Source organism: Rutidosis leptorrhynchoides, chromosome 9 (genome assembly GCF_046630445.1).
Source record: "Rutidosis leptorrhynchoides isolate AG116_Rl617_1_P2 chromosome 9, CSIRO_AGI_Rlap_v1, whole genome shotgun sequence".
Classification (NCBI taxonomy): domain Eukaryota; kingdom Viridiplantae; phylum Streptophyta; class Magnoliopsida; order Asterales; family Asteraceae; genus Rutidosis; species Rutidosis leptorrhynchoides.
Genome location: NC_092341.1, coordinates 277,149,466 through 277,161,098, shown reverse-complemented (window position 1 = coordinate 277,161,098; position 11,633 = coordinate 277,149,466). Strand labels below are relative to the sequence as shown.

At 36.8% G+C, this 11,633-nt stretch overlaps 1 non-coding gene across 1 annotated transcript; it reads right to left on the bottom strand.

Annotated features, from left to right (window-relative positions):
- Positions 1 to 8,441: 8,441 nt before the first annotated feature.
- Positions 8,442 to 8,548, bottom strand: LOC139869516 (small nucleolar RNA R71). The gene has a single exon (XR_011766123.1). It is a non-coding gene; the product is annotated as a small nucleolar RNA R71 (small nucleolar RNA).
- Between the last annotated feature and the right edge of the window lie 3,085 nt (positions 8,549 to 11,633).

Sequence of the window (11,633 nt, the reverse complement as noted above, 5' to 3'; positions counted from 1 at the left end):
GCAAAAATACAAATACCTGCCTAAGCATAGGACTTACGGCGCAATCCAACACTAATAATCCTCCTTTAAAAACCCATCGATCGACATGGTCGGGTCCGCAGCGAATGCGTTGATTAGGGGGATAGGGATGGACTGGATGGCTTCTTCCGCCTCCATTAACGCTGTAGCCGTTCCCTCTTTTAGCTTCTTTTGAACGATGTCGGGGAACGGCGGTGTTAGACCGCAAGCTTGGATTACCTCCTGCACAACCTTGTTGATTTCATGGTCCCTGACCGCATCAACGTAGGCATTGAACTTGTCGGACACAGGCTCTGAGTCCATCACCTTTTGCGCAATGGTAGGGAGTGCGGTGCGCAGCTTCGCCAGATCCGCCTCTGCCAGCTCGCGGTTGGTCACCGCGTCATCCCTTTCTCTCGTAACTTTCTCAAGCTCCGACCGCAAACGTTCTGCATCCCCCTTCGCCTGCTCGACCGCACCAACCAGCTCGCGGCTCTTTTTTCTTTCCTCAATCAGCGCGGCTTTGGTTTCCTTCGCGGTCGACTCAACCGCCTTACGCGCCTCCTCAGCAGCATCCCTATCCTTCTTGACCTGATCTACACCCGCCTGCAGAAGTCCTAGCTCTACCTCTTTGCGCAAAGCTAGCTGGTATATGCTGGAAGAGCGGCGGGCCTGATCCGCAAACATGCCGAAAAATACAAGGCCGTTTTGAATGAAGGCATTGTGTGCCTGGTTAAACGGTAGAGCGGCCAATTGCTCGCGGAATTCTTCCGGAAAGATTTGCTGCAGGAACGCAGACTGCTCTGCGGCGTTTTCTGCGGAAGACTGTGTGAGTTGGCTGAGGTTGGCAACGTGGAAGCTACCTTGCAGAGGAGTTGGTGTGGAATCGGAATCCACGTGTATTGTCTTATCCTTTGATGTGGCGGTAGCTTGGAGATCTGGGTTGACCCGCGGGGTGGACGGCTGCGTCTCCTCCACATGCTCTGCATATCAGTAAATAGTTATAACGTGAACTTTATTATGTGGTGAAGATGCAAGGAATGGACGCTTACCAGTAATGGGGGGAAGTAGTTCTGCGGAGCGTGGCTCGATTGGAACAAAGTTATCGTTCCGCATGTCCTCCCTTTGTTTGGGAGTCATTTTCTTCTTCTTCTGCTGAGCCGCAGAGGTCTCAGCTGCTTTGCGTTTGTTGCCAGATGCCGCCGGCGATTGCTCCACGTTTTCGCTAGTTTTCTCCTGCTCTAGCTGTACGTTCACATCTTGCTTGCAGAAGGAGATTCCCGCAATCTCTTCCGCAGTCAGCACCTTCTTCATCCTCATTTCTGCAAAGATACGCGCATGCGTTAGATAATATACATACAAAAACAGTTTAGTACGCGATTATACTATTCCTACCCTTTCCATCCGGTCCGACTATGGCTGGGCGCACATCCTTCCATGGCCAGTGTGCGGATATCTTCCCTAACCGCAGCATTACGTTCCCATATGATCGATGCACTAGCTGCGTGTTTGCACACTCCGCTAATAGTTTCCTTTCATCCTCATCCAGGGCGGGGGTCTTGTTTACATCCTTCTCCACCTTCTCGAACCATATCAGCGTTTGCGGGAAGTTTGCACTCACCACAGTTTGGTCGACGAAAAAGAATGTCTCTTTCCAATTCCCCGCATTCGATTTTGGGGTCTTGGTGAAGTTTTGACGAGCGAAGAAGGTGAACCACGATTTGTGGTGGTGGGCTAGTCGGTATAAATGGCAAAACACCTTCACCAGGGGCACTTTCATGAGTGCAACGCACCACATCTCGAACAAGACTATTTTTCCTATAGCGTAAGGGTGTAACTGACCTAATCCGACCTTAAAATGATCTAGCACGCCCAGGAAGAAATCAGTGGGAGGAACCCTAAAGTTGCCATGCTTAAAAGCATGTTCGTAAATAGCCACCTTTTTCTCCGGTGGCTCGTGGGCTCGCTGATTGGACAAAGGGGGCACCGGATTGTACTTGGCTAAGGGAGGATACTGTTTCACTAAGTAATCTATGTGCTTCTGCTCTATAACAGACTCTACGCTATCTACATACGTCTCGTTAGCTTTAGTCATTTTCTAGGAGTAATCGGATGAATACTAACCTTTAAATGGTGGCCGGAATGTTTGATTTTTGATCGGAATTCAAATTGGCAGCGTAACGAGGAAGCTTGAAGCAGGAAAGTGGAAATGAGCTGCGAAATGGAGTATTTATAGGGCAGATTGGATGGAGTGGTGTGATCGTGACTGTACACGTGTTACGTAATCGACGGCCAGCACATTATTTATGCGCGTGCATGCCAGTTGCGTATGATTACATGTACGCGCGTGGTTGGTACGCGCCTGACACACTGCCACTTTATGTCATCGAGGCGCACGCGGAATATTAAATGCTAGCCGTTTTCTTGTTTTTTCTTTCGCTTAATAGTTTGATATCATACGCCTCATGCCATATAACATCAAACTGGGGGGACATAATGATACCGCAACCCGCAGGCGCACCACAAATGTATGCGGACAATCACTATTGTGCGTATGCGTGTTCTTGTGTGCGGTATGCGGCGTGCGAATGCCTTTGTTCCCGGTACGGCGGTTGCTTAGCTGTCAAGTAAATATCTTTTCCATAATTATATCCGTGATTCTGGGGAGTCAGTTATGGATGAGATTATCATGATCTGGGACGGTTCTAGAATTAGGGTTTGCCTATAAATACAAACCCTGATCATCGTTTACCGGACACAGCACATTACGTAACCATCGCATACGATACACATTACGTAAAGCAGTATCAGTCAGCATCTTTTCAAGGTTAACAGGTTAGTCTTTTGTAAGCTAGTATCTACGACCTTATTTGGGGCCTTCTGATTAGCGACCGCTATCGAAGGTGGACTTAATCACTTGGCCACCCCGCCGACATCATCATCTCGGCCAGGGTTATTCACGGTAGCCGGACCGGAGAGCCACGTTCTAAGATCCTTAAACCCCTCTTTACGTATTGAGCAGGCATATGAAACCCCTCGGTTAAAATATGCATGATCAATCTTTTTGATCAACTACAAGGATTGAGCGTTTACTCAAAGATCGATTTGCGATCCGGTTATCACCAGTTGAGGGTGAAGGAAAGTGACGTGATGAAAACTGCATTCAGAACCTGTTATGGCCATTATGAGTTTCTCATGATGCCATTCGGATTAACCAACGCACCTGCCGTGTTCATGGACCTCATGAATCGTGTCTGCAAGCCTTACTTGGAAAAGTTCGTTATCGTCTTCATAGATGATATCCTCATCTACTCTAAGAGTGAAGAAGAGCATGAGCAACACCTCCGACTATTACTTGAACTCTTGAGACAAGAGCAACTTTATGCCAAATTCTCCAAGTGTGAATTTTGGTTGAAGGAAGTCCAATTTCTGGGTCATGTTGTGAGCGACCATGGTATCAAAGTTGATCCCGCCAAGATTGAAGCTATCAGCAAGTGGGAAACCCCGACTACTCCAACTCATATTCGCCAATTTTTAGGTCTCGCCGGTTACTACCGAAGATTTATTGAAGGTTTCTCTCTAATTGCGCGTCCTTTGACCGCGTTGACTCACAAAGGGAAGAAGTTCATTTAGGAACCCGCACACGAATCAGCATTTCAAACCTTGAAGAAGAAGTTAACCACCGCACCTATCTTATCTCTTCCTGAAGGCAGTGACGATTTCATCGTTTATTGCGATGCTTCAAAAAGTGGTTTTGGTTGTGTACTGATGCAAAGATCAAAGGTTATTGCCTATGCTTCTCGTCAACTAAAGATTCACGAACGGAACTACACTACTCATGATCTCGAACTTGGAGCCGTTGTCTTTGCGCTCAAATTGTGGAGACACTATTTGTATGGAACTAAGAGTACTATCTTCACCGACCACAAAAGCCTCCAGCACATCTTTGATCAGAAGCAACTGAATATGAGACAGCGTCGATGGATCGAGACGCTGAACGACTATTGATAATGCTAAAAACGAATATATATTTTATAGCATTATTCCTCAAGAAAGACAAGCTTTTAGTTGCAATTGTTCTATTTACACGTGATATTCGTTTAAATAATAAAAGGTGAAGACAAAAGGCAGATTCGACGAATTAAAGACGCAAACGACCAAAAAGCTCAAAAGTACAAAATACAATCAAATAGGTTCCAATTATTGATAAGAAACATCTCGAAATTACAAGAATACAAGATTCAAAACGCAAAGTACAAGATATTAAATTGTACGCAAGGACGTTCGAAAATTCGGAACAGGGACCAGAGTCAACTCTCAACGCTCGACGCAACAGACTAAAAATTACAAGTCAACTATGCACATAAATATAATATAATATTTAAATAATTCTTATAATTATTTATATATTATGTAATATATTATAAACCGTCGGCAAATTAAAAGACAAACTTGTGTGAGCTGGTTTTACAAACTCCGCGAGTTGCGGAGTTTGTAGTGAAAAATTACGCGAGTCGCGGAGCCCCAAAAACTGAAACTGCCTATAAAGCTCGCGCATTCTGATCGTTAAAATATATCCATAATCTCTCTCTCTCTCTCTCTCTCTCTCAATATATACGTAAATATATATATATATATATATATATATATATATATATATATATATATATATATATATATATATATATATATATATATATATATATATATATATATATATACATATATATATATATATATACATATATATATATATATATATATATATATATATATATATATATAATTTATATTTTAATTTTAATTTTAAATCCTAATAATAAGAGTATGTTAGCGAATGTTGTAAGGGTGTAAGTCAAAATTCTGTCCGTGTAACGCTACGCTATTTTTAATCATTGTAAGTTATGTTTAACCTTTTTAATTTAATGTCTCGTAGCTAAGTTATTATTATGCTTATTTAAAACGAAGTAATCATGATGTTGGGCTAATTATTAAAATTGGGTAATTGGGCTTTGTACCATAATTGGGGTTTGGACAAAAGAACGACACTTGTGGAAATTAGACTATGGGCTATTAATGGGCTTTATATTTGTTTAACTAAATGATAGTTTGTTAATTTTAATATAAAGATTTACAATTGGACATCCCTATAAATAACCATATACACTCAATCGGACACGATAGGCGGGGTATTTATATGTACGAATAATAGTTCATTTAACGGACACGGAAATGAATTAATAGTCTATGGAATTATTAAAACAGGGGTGAAATTATGTACAAGGAAACTTGGCATAATTGATAACAAAGTATTAAAACCTTGGGTTACACGCAGTCGATAACCTGGTGTAATTATTAAACAAAGTATTAAAACCTTGTTACAGTTTAAGTCCCCAATTAGTTGGAATATTTAACTTCGGGTATAAGGATAATTTGACGAGGACACTCGCACTTTATATTTATGACTGATGGACTGTTATGGACAAAAACCAGACGGACATATTAAATAATCCAGGACAAAGGACAATTAACCCATGGGCATAAAACTAAAATCAACACGTCAAACATCATGATTACGGAAGTTTAAATAAGCATAATTATTTTATTTCATATTTAATTTCCTTTATTTTATATTTAATTGCACTTCTAATTATCGCACTTTTATTGTTATTGTATTTAATTGCACTTTTAATTATCGCAAGTTTATTTTATCGCACTTTTATTTATCGCAATTTCATTATCGTTATTTACTTTACGCTTTAAATTAAGTCTTGTATTTATTTTTAATATTTTACATTTGGTTTTAACTGCGACTTAAGTTTTTAAAATCGACAAACCGGTCATTAAACGGTAAAAACCCCCTTTATAATAATAATATTATTTATATATATTTGTATTTTTATAAAATAAAACTAATATAGCGTTAAGCTTTGTTTAAAGATTTTTTCCCTGTGGAACGAACCGGACTTACTAAAAACTACACTACTGTACGATTAGGTACACTGCCTATAAGTGTTGTAGGAAGGTTTAAGTATATCCATTCTATAAATAAATAAATATCTTGTGTAAAATTGTATCGTATTTAATAGTATTTCCTTGTAAAATTTAATAGTATTTTATACCCCTTAGCTTTAACATCAAGTATTTTTGGCGCCGCTACCGGGGACTCAATTTCTTACTTAAACGCCGGAAGCGCAACGCTAAATATAAAAAAAAAGATTTTTATTTTTAGTTTACTTTTATAAAAAAATAAGCTTTTGTAAAAATACGTTTTAAAAATTCGAAAATATAAAAAGAAAAACAAAAATATAAATATTTTTAAGAGTTTGTTAAATATTTAAGTTTTAAAAAGTTTCTTTATTTTTAAAAATATAAGTCTTATCTAAATATTTTGTTTTTATTTAAAACATAAAAATAAAAAAAACCGAAAAATATATATATATATATATATATATAAATCTAGTTTTAAGATTTTTATTTATAAAATTATAAAATATTTCTATTTTTATTTTAGTTTTTAATATTTTATTTAATTATTAAAACAAAAAAAAAACGAAACCTGTCGAAACCAGCCTGTCATCTGAATTTTCATATCCCGCGACTCGCGGAGTTTGAAGAATAAAATACCGCGACTCGCGGAGCCGTCTGACACGGGCACACAGCAACCCTAATTTGGCATTTATTACGGAGTTTTAATTATTATTATTAATTAATTAGTATTTAGGGTTAATTAATTTATTATTTAGTTTAAGATTTAATTAATTTGTAATAATTATTTTTAATTAGTTTTATTTATATATATAAAAGTAATAGTTTTATAAAATAAATTAAATAAAAATAATATTTTTTATAAAAATTGTACTTTTTACAACTTTTAGTATATTTTTATATTTTGTCCCTTTTTATTCGTTTTAGCGTAATTTTTGTATTTTTCGCTCGTTTTTAGTTTTAAGCTTAGTTTTTGCCATAGTTATTTTTACTTTTAGATTTTTAGGCTTTGCCGTAAAATTCTTTAAGTGCTTTTTCTTTAGACTAAGATTTAGGTGCTTTAGAATTTGGCGACGCCTTTTTAAGTTTTAGTATTTTTTTTAAGTTATTGCCATTTGGGATATAATTTTACTTTTAAGCTTTAATATTTTTAGACGCAACTTTTAATTTTTTAGTTTTTAGTTCCTTTTTAAGTTTTAACGCGCTACTTTCTTATTTTTTTATTTTTCGACGCCTTTTACCTAAGTATCAATTATCACTCCAATTAGTAATCTCAATTTGCAATTTTAATTTTAAGTTAGTGATAGTAATAAGGTTGGGTTAGTTGAGTGTTTTAAAGTTTCATAGTCACTCTTTTTCTTTCTTATTTTTTTGACGCCTTTTATTTTTCAACCCTTTTCTTTTTCGACCTTTTTCGACGCGCTCTTTTTCTTTCTTATTTCTCGACATTCTAGTTTTAGGACATAGATTTTCATTATTCTTCTTATCTAAATTTCTTAAAATTATGAAAATTTATTTTAAGTGGTTAAATTGATAGACATCAAAATTTTCTGGTTCGTAGTAATAGTTGGATTTGTACGTAGACCGGGTTATTGGAGCCAAACAGTACTCAATTATATTGAGACCAAACGAATCCTGCCCCTCTGCTACATCTTTTGGCTATTCGAAACGTGGGCAAAATCAGAAAAGTCTATTAATTGGATAACTTATATAATTTTTCTTTCCTTTTAAAAAACTAATAGGATATTCAGTGAATGCACCGAGCAAGACGTTCACCACCTTTTGTACGTTCACCACCTGTAACTAGATCAAGACATTTAGAAAATATTACCGCCGTTGATTTTTCTTTAGAATCGTCATCCAGTCGACCAAGTACTCCAATTCAAATTTCCGATAATCCATTTTTTGAACCAGACCTCACAATTGAGAATCCGGAGAATATTCAGGGACGATTCATAGATCCTGAACCATTAATTTTTCCTCCGGAACCACCAATCATTCAAACAGAGATTGTTGAGGAACGAACCATTAAATCAGAATCCTCTATTGATTCAGATTCAACAAATTCAATTATGGAGAATCTGGAACCTTTAAGTATGGAAGACCGAATGAGAGCTAAACGCACTGGCCAAGGTCACGCAATTACTCATCCAGATATTAATGCGCCAGATTATGAAATCAAAGGACAAATTCTACATATGGTGACTAATCAATGCCAATTTAGTGGTGCGCCGAAGAAAGATCCAAATGAACATCTTTGTACCTTTAATAGGATCTGCACTCTATTTAAAATCCGAGAAGTTGAGGATGAACAGATATATCTCATGTTATTTCCCTGGACTTTAAAGGGAGAAGCCAAAGATTGGTTGGAATTGTTACCTGAAGGGGCGATTGATACATGGGACGTTTTAGTTGAAAAATTTCTTAAACAATTCTTTCCGGCATCTAAAGCCGTAAGACTTCAAGGAGAAATTGTTACGTTCACACAGAAATCAAATGAAACTCTATATGAGGCGTGGACAAGATTTGAAAAGTTATTAAGAGGATGTCCGCAACATGGTTTAGACACTTGTCAAATAGTACAAATATTCTACCAATGATGTGACATCACTACAAGAAAAGACATAGATATAGCAGCTGATGGTTCTATTATTAAGAAAACAGAAACTGATGCTTACAAAATTATTGATAACACTGCTTCCCACTCACATGAGTGGCACCAAGAAAATAATATCGTTAGATCATCTAAAGCAGCTAGAGCCGATTCTAGCCATGACTTAGATTCCATTTCAGCAAAGATAGATGCTGTCGAGAGACGAATGGAAAAGATGACTAAAGATATCCACTCAATACGAATTAGTTGTGAGCAGTGTGGAGGACCACATTTGACAAAAGATTGTCTCAGTATTGAGCTAACAATGGAACAAAGAGAGAATATTTCATACATAAACCAAAGGCCTGGAAATAATTATAAGAATAATTATCAACCGCCAAGACCGATTTACAATCAAAACCAGAATTATAACCGAAATGTTCCATACAACAACCAACAAGGTCCTAGTAATAAACAAGTATCCAATAATACTTACAACCAGCAAAGACCTAATTTTCAAAACAAACCACTACAAACCGATGATAAAAAGCCAAATTTAGAAGATATGATGACGAAGCTAGTTGAAACTCAAACACAGTTTTTCACATCTCAGAAACAAACGAATGAACAAAATGCTCAAGCATTTAGAAATCAACAAGCTTCTATTCAAAACTTGGAACAAGAAGTAAGTAACCTAGCAAGGTTAATAGGTGAAAGAAAACCGGGAAGTTTACCTAGTGATACAAATGCTAACCCCCAAAATGAAACAGCTAAAGCCATTACCACAAGAAGTGGTACAACACTTAAACCACCTGAAATACCTGTAATTTCTGATGAAGCTATTCCTACTCCACAAGAACCACAACCTGAACAAGATAAGGAAACAGAACTGGTAGTTGAAAAGGTTAATTAAGATAACACAGTTAAGGCTAAACCTTATGTTAAACCATACCAACCACCACTTCCTTACCCGAGTAAATTGAAAAAAGAGAGACTTGAAGCCGAGCAATCCAAATTCTTGGATATGTTTAAACAGATAAATGTAAATCTTCCTTTCATTGATGTGATTTCAGGAATGCTTAGATATGCTAAATTTCTGAAAGATCTAATAACAAATAGAAAGAAAATGGAAGAACTCTCGGCCGTTACTATGAATGCTAATTGTTCTGCAGTGCTGTTGAATAAGATACCAGAAAAACTATTTGATCCAGGAAGTTTCACAATTCCATGTTTTTTGGGAAGTCTTAGTTCAATAGAAGCATTGGCAGACTTAGGTGCTAGTATAAATCTAATGCCGTATTCACTATACACTAAACTAGACCTTGGAGAATTGAAACCAACAAGAATAAGCATACAACTAGCCAATCGATCAATAAAATATCCTAGAGGGATAATGGAGAACATGCTAGTTAAAGTTGGTACTTTAGTATTTCCAGTAGATTTTGTTGTTCTGGACATGGAAGAAGATTCTCAAGTTCCTCTCATATTAGAAAGACCATTCTTAAACACGGCTAAAGCAATGATAGACGTGTTCGGTAAGAAACTGACCCTAAGTATAGAGGACGAGAGTGTTATCATTTCAGTTGATAGAGCAATGCAACAACCGCAATCTGCAGATGATACATGTTATTATATTCAAACAATAGATTCACATGCAGAATTGTTAGAAGAATTTCCAGAATTACAAGGAACAAGAGAATGTTCTTTAGGAGAAGGAACTGAACAAATTGATGAAACTGAAATGTTAGCTACACTAATAGCTAATGGATATGAACCAACAATAGAAGAAATTCAAATGCTAAAAGAAGAAGACAGATATCGATACAAATCATCGATAGAAGAACCTCCGACATTAGAGTTAAAGCCACTTCCAAACCATTTGGAATACGCTTATTTACATGGTGAATCTGAATTACCTGTAATAATATCGTCTTCTCTTACTGAAAATGAGAAATCACAACTCATTTCTGTGTTGAAAGCTCATAAACCAGCCATTGCATGGAAGATTCATGATATTAAAGGAATAAGTCCTTCGTATTGCACACATAAAATCCTTATGGAAGAAGGTCATAAAACGTATGTGCAACGCCAACGAAGACTAAACCCGAATATGAAAGATGTAGTTAAAAAAGAAATTATTAAACTGCTAGATGCAGGTTTAATTTACCCAATTTCTGATAGTCCATGGGTAAGCCCAGTTCAATGCGTGCCTAGGAAAAGATCACTTTGCCTTACCTTTCATTGATCAAATGTTGGAAAGATTAGCCGGAAACAGTTACTATTGTTTTCTTGATGGATTTTCCGGATACTTTCAAATTCCAATAGCACCCGAAGACCAAGAGAAAACCACATTCACGTGCCCTTATGGTACTTTTGCTTACAAACGCATGCCATTTGGACTTTGCAACGCCCCAGCAACCTTTCAAAGGTGCATGATGGCGATTTTTCACGACATGATAGAAGAATGCATGGAAGTTTTCATGGATGACTTTTCAGTCTTCGGTGATACTTTTGAAACATGTTTAATTAATCTTGAACGAATGCTGATTAGATGCGAACAATCAAATCTAGTAATTAATTGGGAGAAATGCCATTTCATGGTTAAAGAAGGCATCGTTCTTGGTCATAAAATCTCAAAGGAAGGAATTGAAGTGGATAGAGCTAAAGTAGATGTAATTGCTAAACTTCCACATCCCACCAATGTTAGAGGAGTTAGGAGTTTTCTAGGGTATGCCGGTTTTTACCGACGTTTTATAAAAGATTTTTCTAAAATTGCCACTCCTATTAATAAACTCCTAGAAAAGGATGCTCCATTCATCTTTTCAGATGAATGTATCAAATCTTTTAATATTCTTAAAGAGAAACTCACTAATGCGCCGATCATGATAACACCAAATTGGAATCTACCTTTTGAACTTATGTGCGATGCAAGTGATTTTGCAATGGGAGCCATTTTAGGACAAAGGATTGAAAAACGATTTCAACCTATATATTATGCTAGTAAGACGTTACAAGGAGCACAAACGAATTACACAACTACTGAAAAAGAACTCCT